At 38.7% G+C, this 16,979-nt stretch overlaps 1 pseudogene; it reads left to right on the top strand.

Moving 5' to 3' along the window:
• Positions 1–14,420: 14,420 nt before the first annotated feature.
• LOC103412017 (polygalacturonase 1 beta-like protein 1) lies at positions 14,421–16,759 on the top strand (annotated as a pseudogene).
• Positions 16,760–16,979: the final 220 nt, after the last annotated feature.

Raw genomic sequence — 16,979 nt, 5'->3', positions numbered from 1 at the left:
TAACAACCAACGAACTAAATCTTATTCGAATTCGTTCTTCTCTTAATGGAGAAATTCATTATCTTATGATGCTATTTTCCTTGATATCTTTCAAGGAAACTCATCTAAAGTGTTACCTTTCCTTGGATCAAATCTAAGGAGGTAAATACTTTAGATGTCTTACTCATCTACTTACATTTCTTGAATTCTTTGAAACATTTTGCAAAGTATTCAGACTTGTGTTTATTCAAAATAAACTATAGTCCAACCGAGAGTGATCTTCGGTGAATGTCATCCAACATGAGTAGTATTATGTTGTGGACAAGTGCCACTAACATCTAAGTGAATTAATCTCAACAACTTTGTGATTCTTTCTTCTTTCCAAAAGAATAAAGATTCGAACATTTCGCCTCCATACAATTTTAATAAGAAGGTATTGGATCCGGATCTAACGATCCAAAGCATCCATCTATGACCAACTCATAATTTATGTTTTAGAGGTATCACAACTTTAGTTGGGATTAGTCACTACCTTGCAACCTTTTGGGTTTTAAGCATCATTATATTCTAAACAGTTAACACTACCATATCATCTCTACTATAGAGATAATTAATTAGATTACAATAATCTAATCATTCATTAATAAAGAACAATGTTTTGTCAAACAAAACATTTATCCATTTTACATAGTGATGGAATTTAGTTCCTTAAAATTGGAATATAAAGACAATCTATGTTTTTCCAATTTCTTTGGTAGTTCATATGAGGAAGTAAGTACCATCTGCTTTCGCAGAGATCTACATTTGATTCACGTTTCGAATGTGAAGTACTTTCTCTTCTCTCATTAATCTTCTACTTCTTATTAGCCACATTTTTACAACGATTGTAAAACATAGTTACTAATACGGAATCAAGAATTCAAGTAGAAGAACCAACTGTTTTGAACTTTTCAAGAACAATTTACAACACCTTCGAAAGGTGTGTTCTTGACACTTGCAAGACATTTCTTGCAAATACCCTTTCCAATGTCCATCCTTTCATAAAGAAAGTTTGTTCCCTTGGAGTTAATTTACTCTTCTTCATTTGACTTCTTCTTTGACTACAATAGTCATGGTCCCTAAACTCCCACTATCTCTCTTGAAACTTATTTCAATTGTGTTATACACATCAAACATTTTGGAAAGCATGTGGTTATTGTTCACTACATAGTTTACAATAAACTTAGTGAACCATTAGGATAGAGACACAAAGGTGAAGTCCTTGCCTAGTTTCCGTCTCGTTAAGTGATTTATCACTTCAACACTCAATGATTCAAAATCATCATAAGTCAATGTTAATGGACTATTTTTGTCAACCAACCATTATGTTCTAAACATAATTACAAACTTTCAAGAGTTGTACAAGGCAACTCTCATTTCTTCATACAACAATTTGTAAGTGAAGAATCATGGCACATAAAGTGTCCATGCCTTTGTGCTTTCTTCCCAAGTTTTTTGTTCATATAACAAAGAAACAAGCACTAAGGGTTGTTCAAAGCAACTCATTATTTCTTCATACAACGATTTGTAAGTGAAGAACTAATAACACTAAAAGTGTCCTTTTCTTTATGCTAATCTTCGTAAGTTCCTTTGTTCATATAACGAAGGAATAAGCATTGGTTGTTTGTGTTGTCCTCTTCATGATAGACTTTTCTAACATGTTCTTCCAATGATACATTATCATTAGGAAGATTGTGAGGATGAGACTACTTAGGTACATATACAATCCATTTAAGACAATCTTTGGGATTGTGTTACCAAGTCCGGAAACTAAAGCATTCGGCTTTTCTTTGTCAAGTTTTGGATAGCGTTTGCAAATATATTGGTAAACAAATACATAACGAATATAAATTGATTGATTTTAAGCCATTTGATTCGGGTCTTTAAATCAAATAGCACCACCCATTATTTTTGGCAAATTCCATATCCCTCATTGGAATTCGAGAGTTTTGGATGAAACTCCTAGTAGGGTATAGGAGGCTCACTATTACCAAGCCCACCTCATAATTATATCATGTTGGCTAGCGTTAATAATAATGAGAGAATACACTTACTCATTTGCATCTAATGCAAGTACTCATCTTATTTGGCCTCTAGAGAATGATTGCCTCAGAATTATATCATGTTGGCGTCATTGCACTTAGTTAAGTCATTCCCACCATGCCTAGTTCGTGTAGGGGTTCAAGCATAGCCTCAGAATTATATCATGTTGGCTAAACTCGTTGCCTACCTCACTTCATCATGTATGTATATAGAACTCCTCATGAGTGTAAGCACGCACTTTGTACTCCCCCATTATAGGGTGAAGCCGGTGTACGAGTCACAAACGATCGGAGCCTACCATGGTGGAAGGCCTCGAAAGAGTGTTCAAAGCACTCTCATGCTTATCAACTTAATAATGGTTTGGTTGAGGGTTTTAGGTCTCATCACATATAAACATACATTTTAATCTCTATTAAAACTATTTTGGTCCTATTACAACTATTGGTCCATATGATTGTTTTTAGTTGTATATAATACTCCCACTATGCTTATAAAACGGTTTTTAAAGCAAGAGTATATGATACTACTAACATAACCTTTGCATTCATTTGATGGACTATATAGTTGCCTTAGGGCCTTAGGATGACTATGAACCTTTGTTTAGATTCAACACGAGCCTTGTGTTGAATCTCGGTCTAGGGAAGTGATTGATTTTAGTTACGCGTTTAATCACATTAAGGCGTGTTGTCTTAGGGGCGTTGGACCCAACTACTTCATTTTCATGCATATCAAATAAAGCAAGAAAGAAGTACATCAAAGTAAAGGTGAGCTTATGCTCATTACAACATTTGCATAAAACAAATTACTTTAAAGTAAAGAAGGGCTTATGCCCTTTTACAACATTTGATCAAATCAAATTACAACCAAAATCTAATCTACACATTCCCATGGTTCAAACAAATTTGAAACGGCCTATCACATAGCTCAATTATATTAGGCTTAGGTTCATAATCACCCTTTAATTAATTAACACTTTAACTAATTAAATTGAATGCAACATTTTCATTTGGTTTTTGTATCCATAAAATTGATTCAAATGGAGCTAAACAAAATGAAAATCCAATTCTCATTTAAAGAGACAAAACAATTTTGTTCTCTACCTAATTTGGGCCATAAAGCAATTAACCTCAACTTTTGGGCTATATTGCAAAACTTTTGGGGTCACTTTGTAAAGACACAAAAGTCCACTACTTCATGTAATTACAATAGAACCCAAAATTTAATCAATGTAAAAACTTCATTAAAGGAGCAAAACAATTTGTCCTTTAGCGTTTTTGGACCTAAACGTAAAAACGTAAACTTTTGGGCCAAAGTGCAAATACACAAAAGTATCAAAACTTTATGTAATTGCATAAAAGGCCCCAAAAGTACCCCCACTAGGGGGTGGCCGGTTTTGGAAGAGGATAGAGTGATGTGTGTGTTGATTTGTGAGTTTTAGACATAAAGCAACAAGTGGTGCAAGTGGTGTGTGTGAAAGGAAATTAATCCTTACACACCCATCACCATTTCCATCACCATTTCCATCACCATTCAAATAAATATCTAATGCAATAAATCATTTGAAAAACATAAAACATAAACTTTATGAAATAAATCAAAACTTTGAATCAAAACACAAACCTTTTTGTTCTTGGCAAAAATGTCAAGAACAATGAAGAACATTCATGAAAAACCCAAAATTTTTCCATGAACTTTTTTCACCCAAAAACATTCCAAAACCATTCAAACTTTAGGGAAATAACATCTAACCAAACTAGAGTACATAGGGGTTCCAAAAGTCACCTTAAAACACTTTTAACAAGTCAAACAAGAACCCAAAAATCCACCCTTTGGATTTGGCCGAATTTTCCCAAAGTCATGGCACCAAATTTTAGCTCCAATATTCATGCTCATATAAACTACATCTACAACATTTGAGATGGCAAATTTTCTAACAAAATTTACATTCAAAGAAACAAGAATAAAGCTTGTAACAATTACAACTTTTAAATCACAAACTATGAACCACAAAACCCAAAAGGATTCACCAACTACTAGACCTAGGCTCTGATACCACTTGAAGGAATATTTTGTGAAAACATGTTCATTTAAGCAACATCTATAAGCATGCAATTAACAATTAAAGGCGGAATCATGCTTGCATGCACTTAAAAAAACAAAACATTAACCATGAAATTCAAAGCCTAGTAGATTGGTGAACCAAAACTCAACTCAAAACAAAGTGAGTTGAAATTGTACCTTTGTAGATTCCTCTTTGCATAAGCAAAGGCTAATCACCCAAAGAGAGGGCCTTCATTCCTTGCATATTAAATCTATGGATTTGGATGGAAGAATAGCTTTCTCCAAGTTCCCAAAATTGAGAACCTCTAACTCTCTTCACCAAGGAGAGATTGGAGAAGAAATGAGTGACCTTGGAGTAGTGGGATTGCAAGATGCACCCCCCAAGGTGGCCGGCCTCTTTAGAGAGAAATGGAGAGACAAGTTCTCACCAATTTTCTCCAAAACAAACCCTTAATGAATTTTGGCTATAAAGTCATATTTATACCTTTATTCATTTGAGTGGCAAACTTGTAAATAAGTCCAAGTTCACTACCCTAAACAATATGGCCGGCCATTAGGATATTTTGGACTAATTGGGCCTTTGTGAATCATTATTCATTAAGTTGTCATACAACTTAAGTTAATGGGCTTTACGTTCGAAGCCCATTGGGCCTTAAGGTCCAAAACTATCCCGAGGTCTTTAACGAACTTATTCGTTTGATTAATTAACATATTAATTAATCCTTGCCATAAATAAATGATTAAACCATTTAATCATTCTTACTCATCTCCATTGTTTCTTCAATCTCCACCTTACACGGTGTGCGATCCATTAGGTTCCTTTTAGCGAGGCAGTGGGCGATTAAAACCATTTTACATCGATTGTGAATTGAAACTTACTTTCAATTCTCCCTTTAGTGATTACACACGTTTAGGGCTTCCACAAACCATGAGTGACACCTTGCAGCATATCATGGTTACCCAAGCTAATCAGAAGAGGTAGAGAAAACCTATTCAGTTTGGGATTACAAATGCAATACGGTCTTTCTCTAATACAATACTCTTGACCACATTGTTTGGTTTGATAGTTTATTTATTCATGTCTACTATCCAATGTGATTCGTGTGCTTATATGATTACCTTGAATGTGATTTGGAACGCATTCCTAAATCTCATTCATACTCTGGCCAGAGATTCTAAATCATATCATAGAGTATTCTCCCCCAACGGTTTGAAGGTTAGAGATCCCTTGTTGCGCATTCACTTGTCTCCATGGCTAAGTGGCTTAACCCCAAAGATGCCGTGGACACTCCAATGGAATGACGTTTGACATAATCAAAGATCAAGGACTTAACCACAAGACAACTGTGTCAAAGGACTACTTTGCATTATCCCAACCATGAGTTTTCATGTGACATGAGTATGAGAACTCTTCGTTGATCGCGTTCAGTGAACTCATTCTTTACTGAGCACCTACGTACTTGTCTTGATGTCACACACACCAATGACTCGAGACTAGTCACTCTCCCTGAGAGAAGACATAGCACGTACTGATCTTGACTGACTGTCAATGCCCAATTGACAATCCTATGATCAGGAACATTTAGGATGTGTCTACGAAAGAATGGTCTCTTGAATCTAACTTCATTAGATTGCATTATCCCAATCACATATTCCTTGGACTTTATCGTTTAAGCATATAACATTTATATGAGACGGCTCAAACAATAATCTTTACCCTTTATATTAAACTAGATTAGTTTAACATGTGAAATGTCCGTAAAGTATCATCATATGATTGGTTTTAGGGCACATTTCCAACATTGAGAACATGTTTAGTAAATATGCCTATACTGTGCCTGACAAGTTCACGTTAGGAGAGCTGTGGACCATGACCGAGGGGAACAAAGTTGCATTTGATTTCTTTGGATGACACGTCGGTCTTGCTGGAAAGGAGAACAGAGTTGCCTTTGAGAAGATGCCCACTCTAAAAAGAAAAAGCTTCATATTATTATTTCTATCATGATTCCTTTTGTCTGCCAGGTGAAGAAACGGAGAGAGGTGAAGCAGAAAAGAGAAAAGAAGAAAGCAAAAGCAATCAAGTAAACTGAGAAAAACGAAAGTAAAAGCAAAAGCAAAAAGAAAAGGGAAATGGCATTATTTCCTTGTCTGTCATCTGCCGAAAGAAAGAAAAATAAAGAAAAAGCAAAAGAGAGGCACATGGGGACACTGCAAAAGCAAGGAATAAACACCCCACCATAAAGATGTGATTTACTTTTCTTGTTTTTGTATGATGTGATTTATTTTTCGTATCTTTCGGAAATATCTGTATAAACCCCATCAGAGGGTAAAAAAAACGGCAAGCCCAAAATAATGGGCTACAATGTCATGTGGAAGGCAAAGGCTCATATGCCCAAAAGAGCCAGGCCTTCTATTATCACCAACCAGGTGATCAAAAGTACGCCCAGTACTCCAAAAATTATTCGGCAACCTGTCGCTATTACCACCAACCAGGTGATGAAATGTACAACCCATACTCTAATATCATTTGGCAACTAGCCATTCATGCCACCAACCAGGTGATGAAATGTACAACCCGTACTTTCCTTCATGCCACCAACCAGGTGATCCAAAGTACGCCCAGTACTTCAAATCATACATAAGCATTACTCATGTCAATCATACATAAACATTCATGAGTATCACTCATCAAATCATACATAAACATTCATGAGCATCACTCATGTCAACATCCATGAGCATCGCTCACGTCAATCAACAAAAACATTCATGAGCATCACTCATGTCAATCAACTTCAAAAGCTTCATTTACAAAAGCTTCATTTACAAAAGCTCCAACTTCAAAAGCTTCATTTACAGAGCTCCAGCCTCAAAAGCTTCATTTACAGAGCTCTAGCTTTAAAAGTTTCATTTACAAAAGTTCTAGCTTCAAAAGCTTCATTTACAGAGCTCCAGCTTCGAAAGCTTCATTTACAGAGCTCTAGCTTCAAAACTTCACTTGCAAAGCTTCACCTACAAAGCTTCAGTGCAAGGTATATAAATACCGCCTCCGAACAACCGCCACTTCGGCCCATACATGGATTCAATTTGAAGTCTCCAGCCAACAGACTCTATTGACCGAAGACTTGGGGGACTACATTATGTACCATATATTGGGCCTCAACTAGGCCTCATGAAAATACTTGGGGGGACTTAGCCCATTATCTACGTACTGAGGAGCGAGCCCTTATTCTATAAAAGGGACTCCCTCACTTTCATTAGAGAGCACTCATGAAAAATACTTGGGGGACTTAGCCCATCACTTATGTATTGAGGAGCGAACCCTTATTTTATAAAAGGGATTCCCTCACATTCATTAGAGAGCACCGCCGCCAGCTGAGCAACCGCATCGCCACGAGCATCACTTCTAACCCATTATTCATGTACTGAGGAGTGAGCCCTTATTTTATAAAAGGGACTCTCTCACCTCCGTTAAAGAGCATCGTCGCCAGCTGAGCAACCGCATCGCCGCAAGCATCACTCCTAACCCATCATTTATGTATTGAGGAGTGAGCTCTTATTCTATAAAAGGGACTCCCTCACCATCATTAGAGAGCATCAACTCTAGCCCATCATCCATGTATTGAGAAGTGAGCCCTTATTCTATAAAAGGGACTCCCTCACCTTCATACGCCACAAGCCGAGCCAACCAAGGCAACATAAGCCACGAGCCGAGCAGCCTTGCAGCATTTCCTACTTCTAGTTGAACATCATTTCAGATTGAGCACCGCCTCATATCGAGCATCAGTTCAAGACAACATCTAGTTACTTCGGCCCACACATGGACTGAATTTCAAGTCTCCAGCCAAAAGACTATTTTGACTGAAGACTTGGGGGACTACTGTTTATACCATATTTAGGGCCTCGTATTTAGACCTCGTATAAATACTCGGGGGACTTAAATGTAATTATGTGATAAAGAAAGGGGCAAATATGTAATAAGTAAGGAGTCCTTATTCTATGAAATGACCATTCACCCTTACAATAACGGGATGCCAACTCTTAGGCCTAAAACCCTCTCACATCCCCTCTTATATTACAAAGGCTCTCTCCCTCACTTCTAAGAGAAATACAATACAATTAGTGTGGACGTAGCCCAAACCTTGGGGTGAACCACGATACATCTTGTGTTATTTACTTTACTTGCAGATTCACGATCGGATTTACGTTGTTCCAAGACCTCCGGTTTTGTGCATCAACATCCCCTACTGGTCCTCTTACCATTGGGGACTTTGTTATGAAGAATGATATGACCGCTGCTGTGGTGGCCTAGAACATTCTCACTCCCAAAGATAACAGACTACTTTCCAAACGTTCTGATGAGTTGGCTGTTAAGGATTCTCTCACTCTCAGTGTTCAGTGTGCAGGTTCTGTGTCTAATATGGCCCAACGCCTATTTGCTCGAACCCGCTAAATTGAATCATTGGCGGCTGAAGTGATAAGTCTCAAACAGGAGATCAGAGGGCTCAAGCATGAGAATAAACAGTTGCACAGGCTAGTACATAACTATGCTACAAACATGAAGAGAAAACTCGACCAGCTGCAGGAATCTGATGGTCAGATTTTACTTGATCGTCAGAGGTTTGTGGGTTTGTTCCGAAGGCATTTATTGCCTTTGTCTTCTGGGGCTGTACCGCGTAATGAAGCTCCAAATGATCAACCTTCAGTGCCTCCTCATTCTTGGGTTCTGCTTAGTACTGAGGCTCCGAATAATCACCCTCTGGTGCCTCCTCTTGCTGGGGCTCTGCCAATTGCTGAGACTTTTCTTAAGCAACCTTTATGAAGGCTCCTTCTTGTTTGTTTATTTTGATTCATGTATATGTACATATTTGTAACTTATCGAAGATATCAATAAACAAGCTTTGCTTCATTTCAACATATTGTGTTAAATACACCAAGGCCTTCTTCACTAAGTTCTTTGAATTTTTCCTTTTGTTGAATCTTGTATGTTGAAGCTTTGTGAGTAAAGCATGTAGGTTGAGGTAGTGTTCCCTTAATTTCTCGAGTGAGGAAAACTTCTCAGTTGAAGACTTGAAAAAATCCAAGTCACTGAGTGGTCGTAAGACTTCCGAGAATCAAGGTGTAGTAGCGTATAGTAGAAGTCCCCCAAGTCTCCAGTCGAGGGAGTTGACAAATGAGGTGTCTTGCTAGTAGCCAAGTTTCCAAAGTAACAAAACTTCACCATTTTCCTTTCTAAGTGGTAGCCCAAAACTCCTTTTTCATATATATTTGTTATGAAAGTTGTTAGGCCCAAAGAAGAGGAGGCCTAGGCTTTTTTTTTTTTTTTTTTTTTTTTTTGAATTTTCTAATTTCCGAATTTCCGAATTTCCGAATTTTCGAATTTCTGAATTTTTGAATTTCCGAAAATATATATATATATATATATATATATATATATATATATATATTAAGATTTATAGGTGAAGCTTTAAGGTTAAAGCTTTGTTGGGTACCATGAATTGATTTTGCTTCACACTATCTTGATCAAGATAGTGTGAAGCTTTTGTAGGTGAAGCTTTTGTGTTGAAGCTTTGTAGGTGAAGCTTTTGTTGGTGAAGCTTTTGTGGTGGGGGAAGCTTTTGTGGGTGAAGCTTTTGTTGGTGAAGCTTTTATGGGTGAAGCTTTTGTGGTGGGTGAAGCTTTTCTTGGTGAAGCTTTTATGGGTGAAGCTTTTGTAGGTGAAGCTATTGTGGGTGAAGCTTTTGTAGGTGAAGCTTTTGTAGGTGAAGCTTTTGTGGTGGGTGAAGCTTTTATGGGTGAAGCTTTTGTAGGTGAAGCTATTGTGGGTGAAGCTTTTGTAGGTGAAGCTTTGGAGTTGAAGCTTTGTAGGTGAAGCATTGAAGTTGAAGTTTTTGTTGGGTAGCATGAATTGATTTTGCTTCACACTATCCTGATCAAGATAGTGTGAAGCTTTTGAGAATTTGTAGTTGTCCTCCATTGATGAAACTTTGTTGAATTTCCCTTTTTTTTTTTTTGGGAAACTAGAAATTTGAAAATGTGGGAGAGACAACATATACAAATTTTTCTTCCACACTATTGAGCAAGAGATTGTGATGCAAGCCACACCTTGTAGTAGTCAAAGGTTTGGATGAACTATATAAATTGAATTTGCTTCGAACAGTCTTGAATTTGTCTCGAAGGTTTGAGAATTGTAGTTGCCCTACATTGATGAAGCTTTTGTTGGCACCATAAATTGGTTTTGCTTCACACTGTCTTGATCAAGAGTGTGTGAAACTTTTGAGAATTGTGATTGCCCTCCATTGATGAAGCTCTTGTTGGCACCATAAATTGGTTTTGCTTCATACTGTCTTGATCAAGAGTGTGTGAAGCTTTTGAGAATTATGGTTGCCCTCCATTGATGAAGCTCTTGTTGGCACCATAAATTGGTTTTGCTTCACACTGTCTTGATCAAGAGTGTGTGAAGCTTTTGAGAATTATGGTTGCCCTCTATTGATGAAGCTCTTGTTGGCACTATAAATTGGTTTTGCTTCACACTATCTTAATCAAGAGTGTGTGAAGCTTTTGAGAATTGTGGTTGAACTCCTTTGATGAAGCTCTTATTGGCACCATAAATTGATTTTGCTTCACACTATCTTGATCAAGAGTGTGAAGCTTTCTACGAGTTGTAGTGTTTGCATTGTTACAGAGGGGAAATGTCTGAAGCTGATGCAAGAGGGCTGAATAGCTTGACCTTCATATGCCATGCACTGAAGTTGTTGTTGGTTTGCAATAAGACTTTGTTGGTGACTATAATTCTTGTTGGGCATAAGTGCTCCCCTAGTTGAGTTGTCAAGCTTGAGCGTTTTTTATTATTTGTGAATGCTAGGAGTTCACATGTACAAGTTGTACCACTCGTCTTCTGATAGATGGAATGAATGGTGAGTTACTTTCATCACTTGGTTGGTGGTACGAAGGTGAGTTCTTTCATCATCTTTCATCACATTTCATCACCTAGTTGGTGGCACGAGGATGAGTTCCTTCTTCACCTGGTTGGTGGCATGAATGGCAGGTTGCCAAATGATACTAGAGTATGGGTTGTACATTTCATCACCTGGTTGGTGGCATGAAGGAGAGTATGAGTTGTACATTTCATCACCTGGTTGGTGGCATGAAGATGAGTTCCTTCTTCACTTGGTTGGTGGCATGAGTGGCAAGTTGTCAAATGATATTAGAGTACGGGTTGTACATTTCATCACCTGGTTGGTGGCATGAAGGAGAGTATGGGTTGTACATTTCATCACATGGTTGGTGGCATGAAGATGAGTTCCTTCTTCACATTTCATCACCTGGTTGGTGAGAATAAGAGCAAGGTGTCGAGGCACATTGTAGCAAGTGTCGAAGACACAAAGTATGTTGAACCCTTTTAAAGCACAGTTGGCTTATGTGTGGATGTGTTGGAATGTATGATGTTTATGTATGAATGTGTTAGAATGTATAATGTTTATGTATGAATGTGTTGGAATGTATAATGTTTATGTTGATAGATATGAGTGATGCTTATGAATGTTTTGCTATGCATGAAGGGATCCATGCTTTTGATATGTGAACCATGTTGGTTGTAACACTTAGTCTCACATACTGTGTCAAAGTACACATGTTGAAGCTCTGAGTTGGAGTATAAGGGTAGGTCAGCGTAGACCAAGTGTTCCAGTGATAGGAATGCAAAAGACATAAAAGAAGTTGTCTGAATTCCCTCTTCTTTAAATATTTGTTGAATGGCTTGTGTGACAAAAGATCTCAAGCGGTTGAGAGTCAAAAACATTTGTAATGTGTATGCCTTCTTTTGATAGCATTTCTTTCAGTACCTAGTCCTTCATTTTGAAAGAGTGAGGCTTGGCCCCATAGTCATAATAGTCGACGGTACGTTCACCCCTGATTGTCTTGATACGAACTTTTATCCCTCTTGTTGTAATGGGCTTACTGAGAGTAAAAATCTTTCATCTTACCAAGAGACAGATACGTTTGGTGACTTAGCGAGTAGCTAAATGAGGCAAGAGATGATGCAATGGGTGTTTGAATGGTCAATATCTCTTCACTTGGTAGAACTTGACTTCCACTTCCCATTTGTTGATAGGGGTTAACCATATGGGAGTCCCCTTGTTATGTCCTTACTTCGGCGGATGCGTGGTTGTAAGCTTGTGCCATCACTTCAGAGTAAGTCTTCAAAGTGTTGGCATTGATCATGTACTTGAAGAAACAATCATGTAGACCTGCCATGAAGGCCTTGAGGGCGGTCTTGTCATCTGCCTCAGCGTAACGAGAATACGCATGGCTGAAGCAACCGGCATACTCTCGTAGTGACTCGTCCGGCTTCTGGCGAATAGTGTACAAGTCACTGCAGAATGCAAGTGATCAGTCTGGAAGATGTTTTGAGAGACAAATAGTTTCCTCAATTCCTCAAATGAGTCTACTGTCTCAGGTGGAAGACCGCAATACCAGTTTAGAGCTCCGCAGAGAGTGTGGAGAGGAAGAGAAGACATCGCTCTTCGTCAGTATGCATCTGATATGCCATGTTGGACTCAAAGAGGTTAAAGTGTTCAATTGGGTCATCCCTTCCAGTATAGAGTTGTAAACTAAGCTTTTGTTTTGTCTTCGCTTGAAGGGGGTGTCGAGGATCCTTCTTGTGAGAGGGTCAGGCCTGGGTTAATTCCAGTTAGATATCTCGGCCTGACTTTCGACCTTCAACTTGTTTACTTCCTCAATGAGATGTAGGACAATGGGGTCATGAGTGGAGTTATGTACCACTGGAATTTTCTTTTGTAAGTCTCCATCGCCTCTTGGAAGTAGGAAAGTTTGAGCCTGGGCGTATGGTTTTTTCTTGGACTCGCCGTACTGACTTCTAGGGCGAGTCTGTCATAATACCTCAAAGTCCCCCGTACCTTTATGTTCCTCTGGGACCTGTCATTCTTTCCCTAGATTGGCAGCTGGACTGGATCGTGGGAAGGGACCGAGTCTTTCAGAAACCCTTGGGTCATTGATCTTCGAGCATATGTGGAGGGGATTCTCTCGACGTTGCTTTAGAAAGTCTCGGCAGTCACGATAAATGGCTTTCGATCTTTCCAACCCTTCTGCAATGAGGTGTCTTCCTCCACTTTTTCTACTTCGAGTCGAAGCATCTGGGTTGAGAGAAGTCTCATGTTGATCAATGTTTTGATGATTAGCTCGCTCCTCATCAGGGATACCCATGTGGAATAGAGGTGACCCTTTGTGTTAGGGGGCACCCAGATGATGATTAATGTCCACAGGGACAACGAGCTCGCATGTTTGAGTACGCCTAATTTCGTGGAGCGTCTCAAAGAGATTCTCATACTGCTCCTGGAGTACCTCATTCTTCATTGCTATCTTGTTATTCTGATTTTCTAACTCATCGACTTTAGCTTGAAGAGCAACCTTCTTTCCTTCCTTCTTTTGTTGCTTCGCACTAGGTGCAATAGGGGTGTCATTCTGTATGTTGTGGCTTCCTTCGCTCCCCATATTGGAAAGGGATGCCTGGTCAAAAGAGAGTGTACGAATGGTGGAAACCAACTTGGCAAAGCTAAAGAGAGTGGAAATAAGTGTCGTTCCCACAGACGGCGCCAAATGTTAATGCACAAAATCAGCGAGGACTTTGGTACAACATAAAATGTTAAGTTTGTGACCCTTGCTAGATTGCTTCGGTCACTAGTGTGGATAAGTAAGTAAATGGATAAGGACAGGGAAGCAAACACAAGATGTACGTGGTTCACCCAGATTGGCTAGTCCACGGAGTAAAGGAGTTCTCATTAATTGTGAAGGGTTTACACAAGTACATAGGTTCAAGCTCTCCTTTAGTAAGTACTAGTGAATGATTTAGTACAAATGATATTAGGAAATATCATGAGAGAATGATCTCTATTTATAGAAGAGAGTTTCTAGTTTCATTCTGACATTGACACGTGTCGTCTTGTGATTGGCTTCTGATGTTGACACGTATTACGCTATGATTGGCTTCTGATGTTGACACGTGTCGCACTGTGATTGGCCTCCTAGTTGGAGGGAAACTCTTCTGGGCCCTTGATGGTATAACGTTGACCGATGCTCAGTAGTTTCGGGATTGGTCAAGTATAGTACAAACAGTTTTAATAGGGTATAGCAGTTAGGGATGGGCAAAATACCCATGGGTGTGGGTAACCGCTGTTACCCACCCATTTAAAGTTGACAGTTATGGTTATGGGTAACCGTTTAGACAAATAAACGGTTATGGGTATAACCGTTTATCCATGAAATTTAAATGGGCGGTTATGGGTATTATCCGTGGTTATAACGGGTATCCATCGGTTATGAGTAATATTCGCGGTTATAACGGGTATCCATTTACCCATTTAATTTAATATATGTAAAATTTAAAAAAAAAATTAAAAACCCTCGGAGAATAAGTTACAACTCCGTCACTCTCTCTCTCCACCACTCTCTCTTAAATGGGGCCCCGAACGAGTTCACGGGCTACGAAACTAACGCCAATGTCGTCAGGGTCCGGGTTCACGGGTTACGGCCAATCTGGGAACGAAGCAAATGACAAGTTCAGTAATTACGGAAATGACCAGAACAATTCGGCAAACAATTTCCAGAGCTACGGCGACGGAGGCAATGCCGGAGTCGAGACATTCACTAGCTATAGAGAAAGTGCCAATGTTGGCGACGACTCGTTTCAGTCGTACGCCAAGAACTCCAACGGCGAGAAGATGGATTTCACGAGTTACGGCAAGTCGTTCAATATCGGGTCGGATACGTTCACCGGGTACAGGAAGGGCGCGAAGGGGCAGGATATCGAGTTCAAGATCTACGGCATGAACACGACTTTCAAGGACTACGCCAAGAAGGAGACCGTAAGTTTCAAAAGCTTCACCAAGGCCGACGGCGGCTAGTGGCAGTTTGGTGAAAAAATGGGTGGAGCCGGGCAAATTCTTCCGGGAGTCGATGCTCAAGAAAGGAGTCGTGATGCCAATGCCCGACATTCAAGATAAAATGCCCAAAAGGTCGTTTCTGCCCCGGACAATTCTCTCCAAATTACTGTTTGCCATTTCCAAAATCGTCGCCCTCAAGCAAATCTTCCACGCGGCGAAATCTTCCGATGACATTGACGTTAGTTTCGTAGCCCGTGAACTCGTTTGGGGGCCCATTGCCAGTAAATGGGTAAAAAGGATAAACGGGCGAAAAAACGGGTAAATGGTTATGATTATGGTTAAATGGATAAATGGTTATGGTTAAATGGGTACACGGTTATGGGTATGGATAACCGTTTATAAACGGTTATGGTTATGGGTATCAAGGTATTAAATATCGGTAATATCGGAAATATCGGTAGTCCGAAAACACGGAAATATCGATGGAAATATCGGGATAATATCGATATCGATAAAAATTACATGGAAACCACGAAATTGTAAGAAAAACTTGGAAATTTTTATTGAAATTTTCCAAGATGTTTATTTAGTCAATTATCTATTAGTTTATCACAAAAAATTGGAAAGAAATGCATTGCATGATGGATTTAACATTATCAAGTTGATTATATAGCGAGCTGACAAACATTATGAGTGTATAAAATATGTAGTAATTAATGAAAGAAGTCTTTTTTTTTTATCATTTATATATAATGAATTAGTACAATATTTTACACTTTATACATTGCATGGTAAGATACATGAGTGACTTAGTACCACATAGAGTTCCTATGAGGTTCAAAATTTTCACCTTGGTGTTTTTTAAAATATAGAAATTTATCCTAGATAATAAATATTAGCTTGCAAGCCTTGCAGACATCTTAACGACCATATAAATATTACAGGCTGAATATGCAATCACAAACACATCTGTAGCGAGTTGGATAAAGCCCAAGTGCGTGGTTGACAAAGGGAGGGTTCGAATATAATCTGTTTGCTTAGTAAAAAAAAACAAAATATTATCTAAATAATTTATATAACATTTATATATATATATATATATATATATATATATATATATAATATCCTAAACTTTTAAAAATATAAATGGATGGCCTTCATTATTAAAAGTTAAAACCATCAGAGGTGCACCTCACCTCTTTCACGTCACCTGTCCACCTCATAATTACAAGTTACAACCATCAAAGCCAATGGTTTTGTTTGTTTAATTCTCCCGTCCACTACCCGTCCACCTTGGGTGGTATGTTAAAGTCTCTCTCTCTCTCTCCCCGCACTGTCTCCTCCCTCATCTTCACAGATGCGTCTCTGTTCCTCAGTAGTTTTTCACCTTCTTCTTCCCTCTGACGCTCTATCTCTCTCTCTCTCCTCTCTTTCAGCCGCTGATCGAATACGATCTGTGAAATGCTTGCTCATTGATCTCTCAGCTCCATCCGATCCGCGGCCTTCCAAAGATGATGATCTTTAGCACTGTAACTGTCGGTCAGGTACTCGATTTCTCAGCTTCTACTGTTTTCTTCCAGATCTTGCTCGAATTCAAGCCCTTGCTTCTCGGATTAGTGTAATTTTGTCACTAATTTTGGTATAAAGTGGTGATTTTTGTTGAAAGATAGTGATGATTTTGTTCCGTTTGGTTGCAGGTTTCGTTCTTGCTCGGAGTTATTCCGATTCTCCGGTGAGGTTGTGAGCAATGAAGAAAAAATCGATAATATCGGCGAAATATCGCCGATATTATCGTTTTTTCAGAGGTCCGATATTTTTTTAACTATCCAAATTATTTTCGTCAAAATATCACGATATTATCGATAATATCACGATATTTTCAAAATTATCGATAATGTCACGATATAATACTAAAAAATACTTAAATATGTTGAGAAAACTCAACACATACTTCAC

Source organism: Malus domestica, chromosome 10 (assembly GCF_042453785.1).
Source record: "Malus domestica chromosome 10, GDT2T_hap1".
Lineage (NCBI taxonomy): Eukaryota > Viridiplantae > Streptophyta > Magnoliopsida > Rosales > Rosaceae > Malus > Malus domestica.
This window is presented reverse-complemented; position numbering and strand designations above follow the sequence as displayed.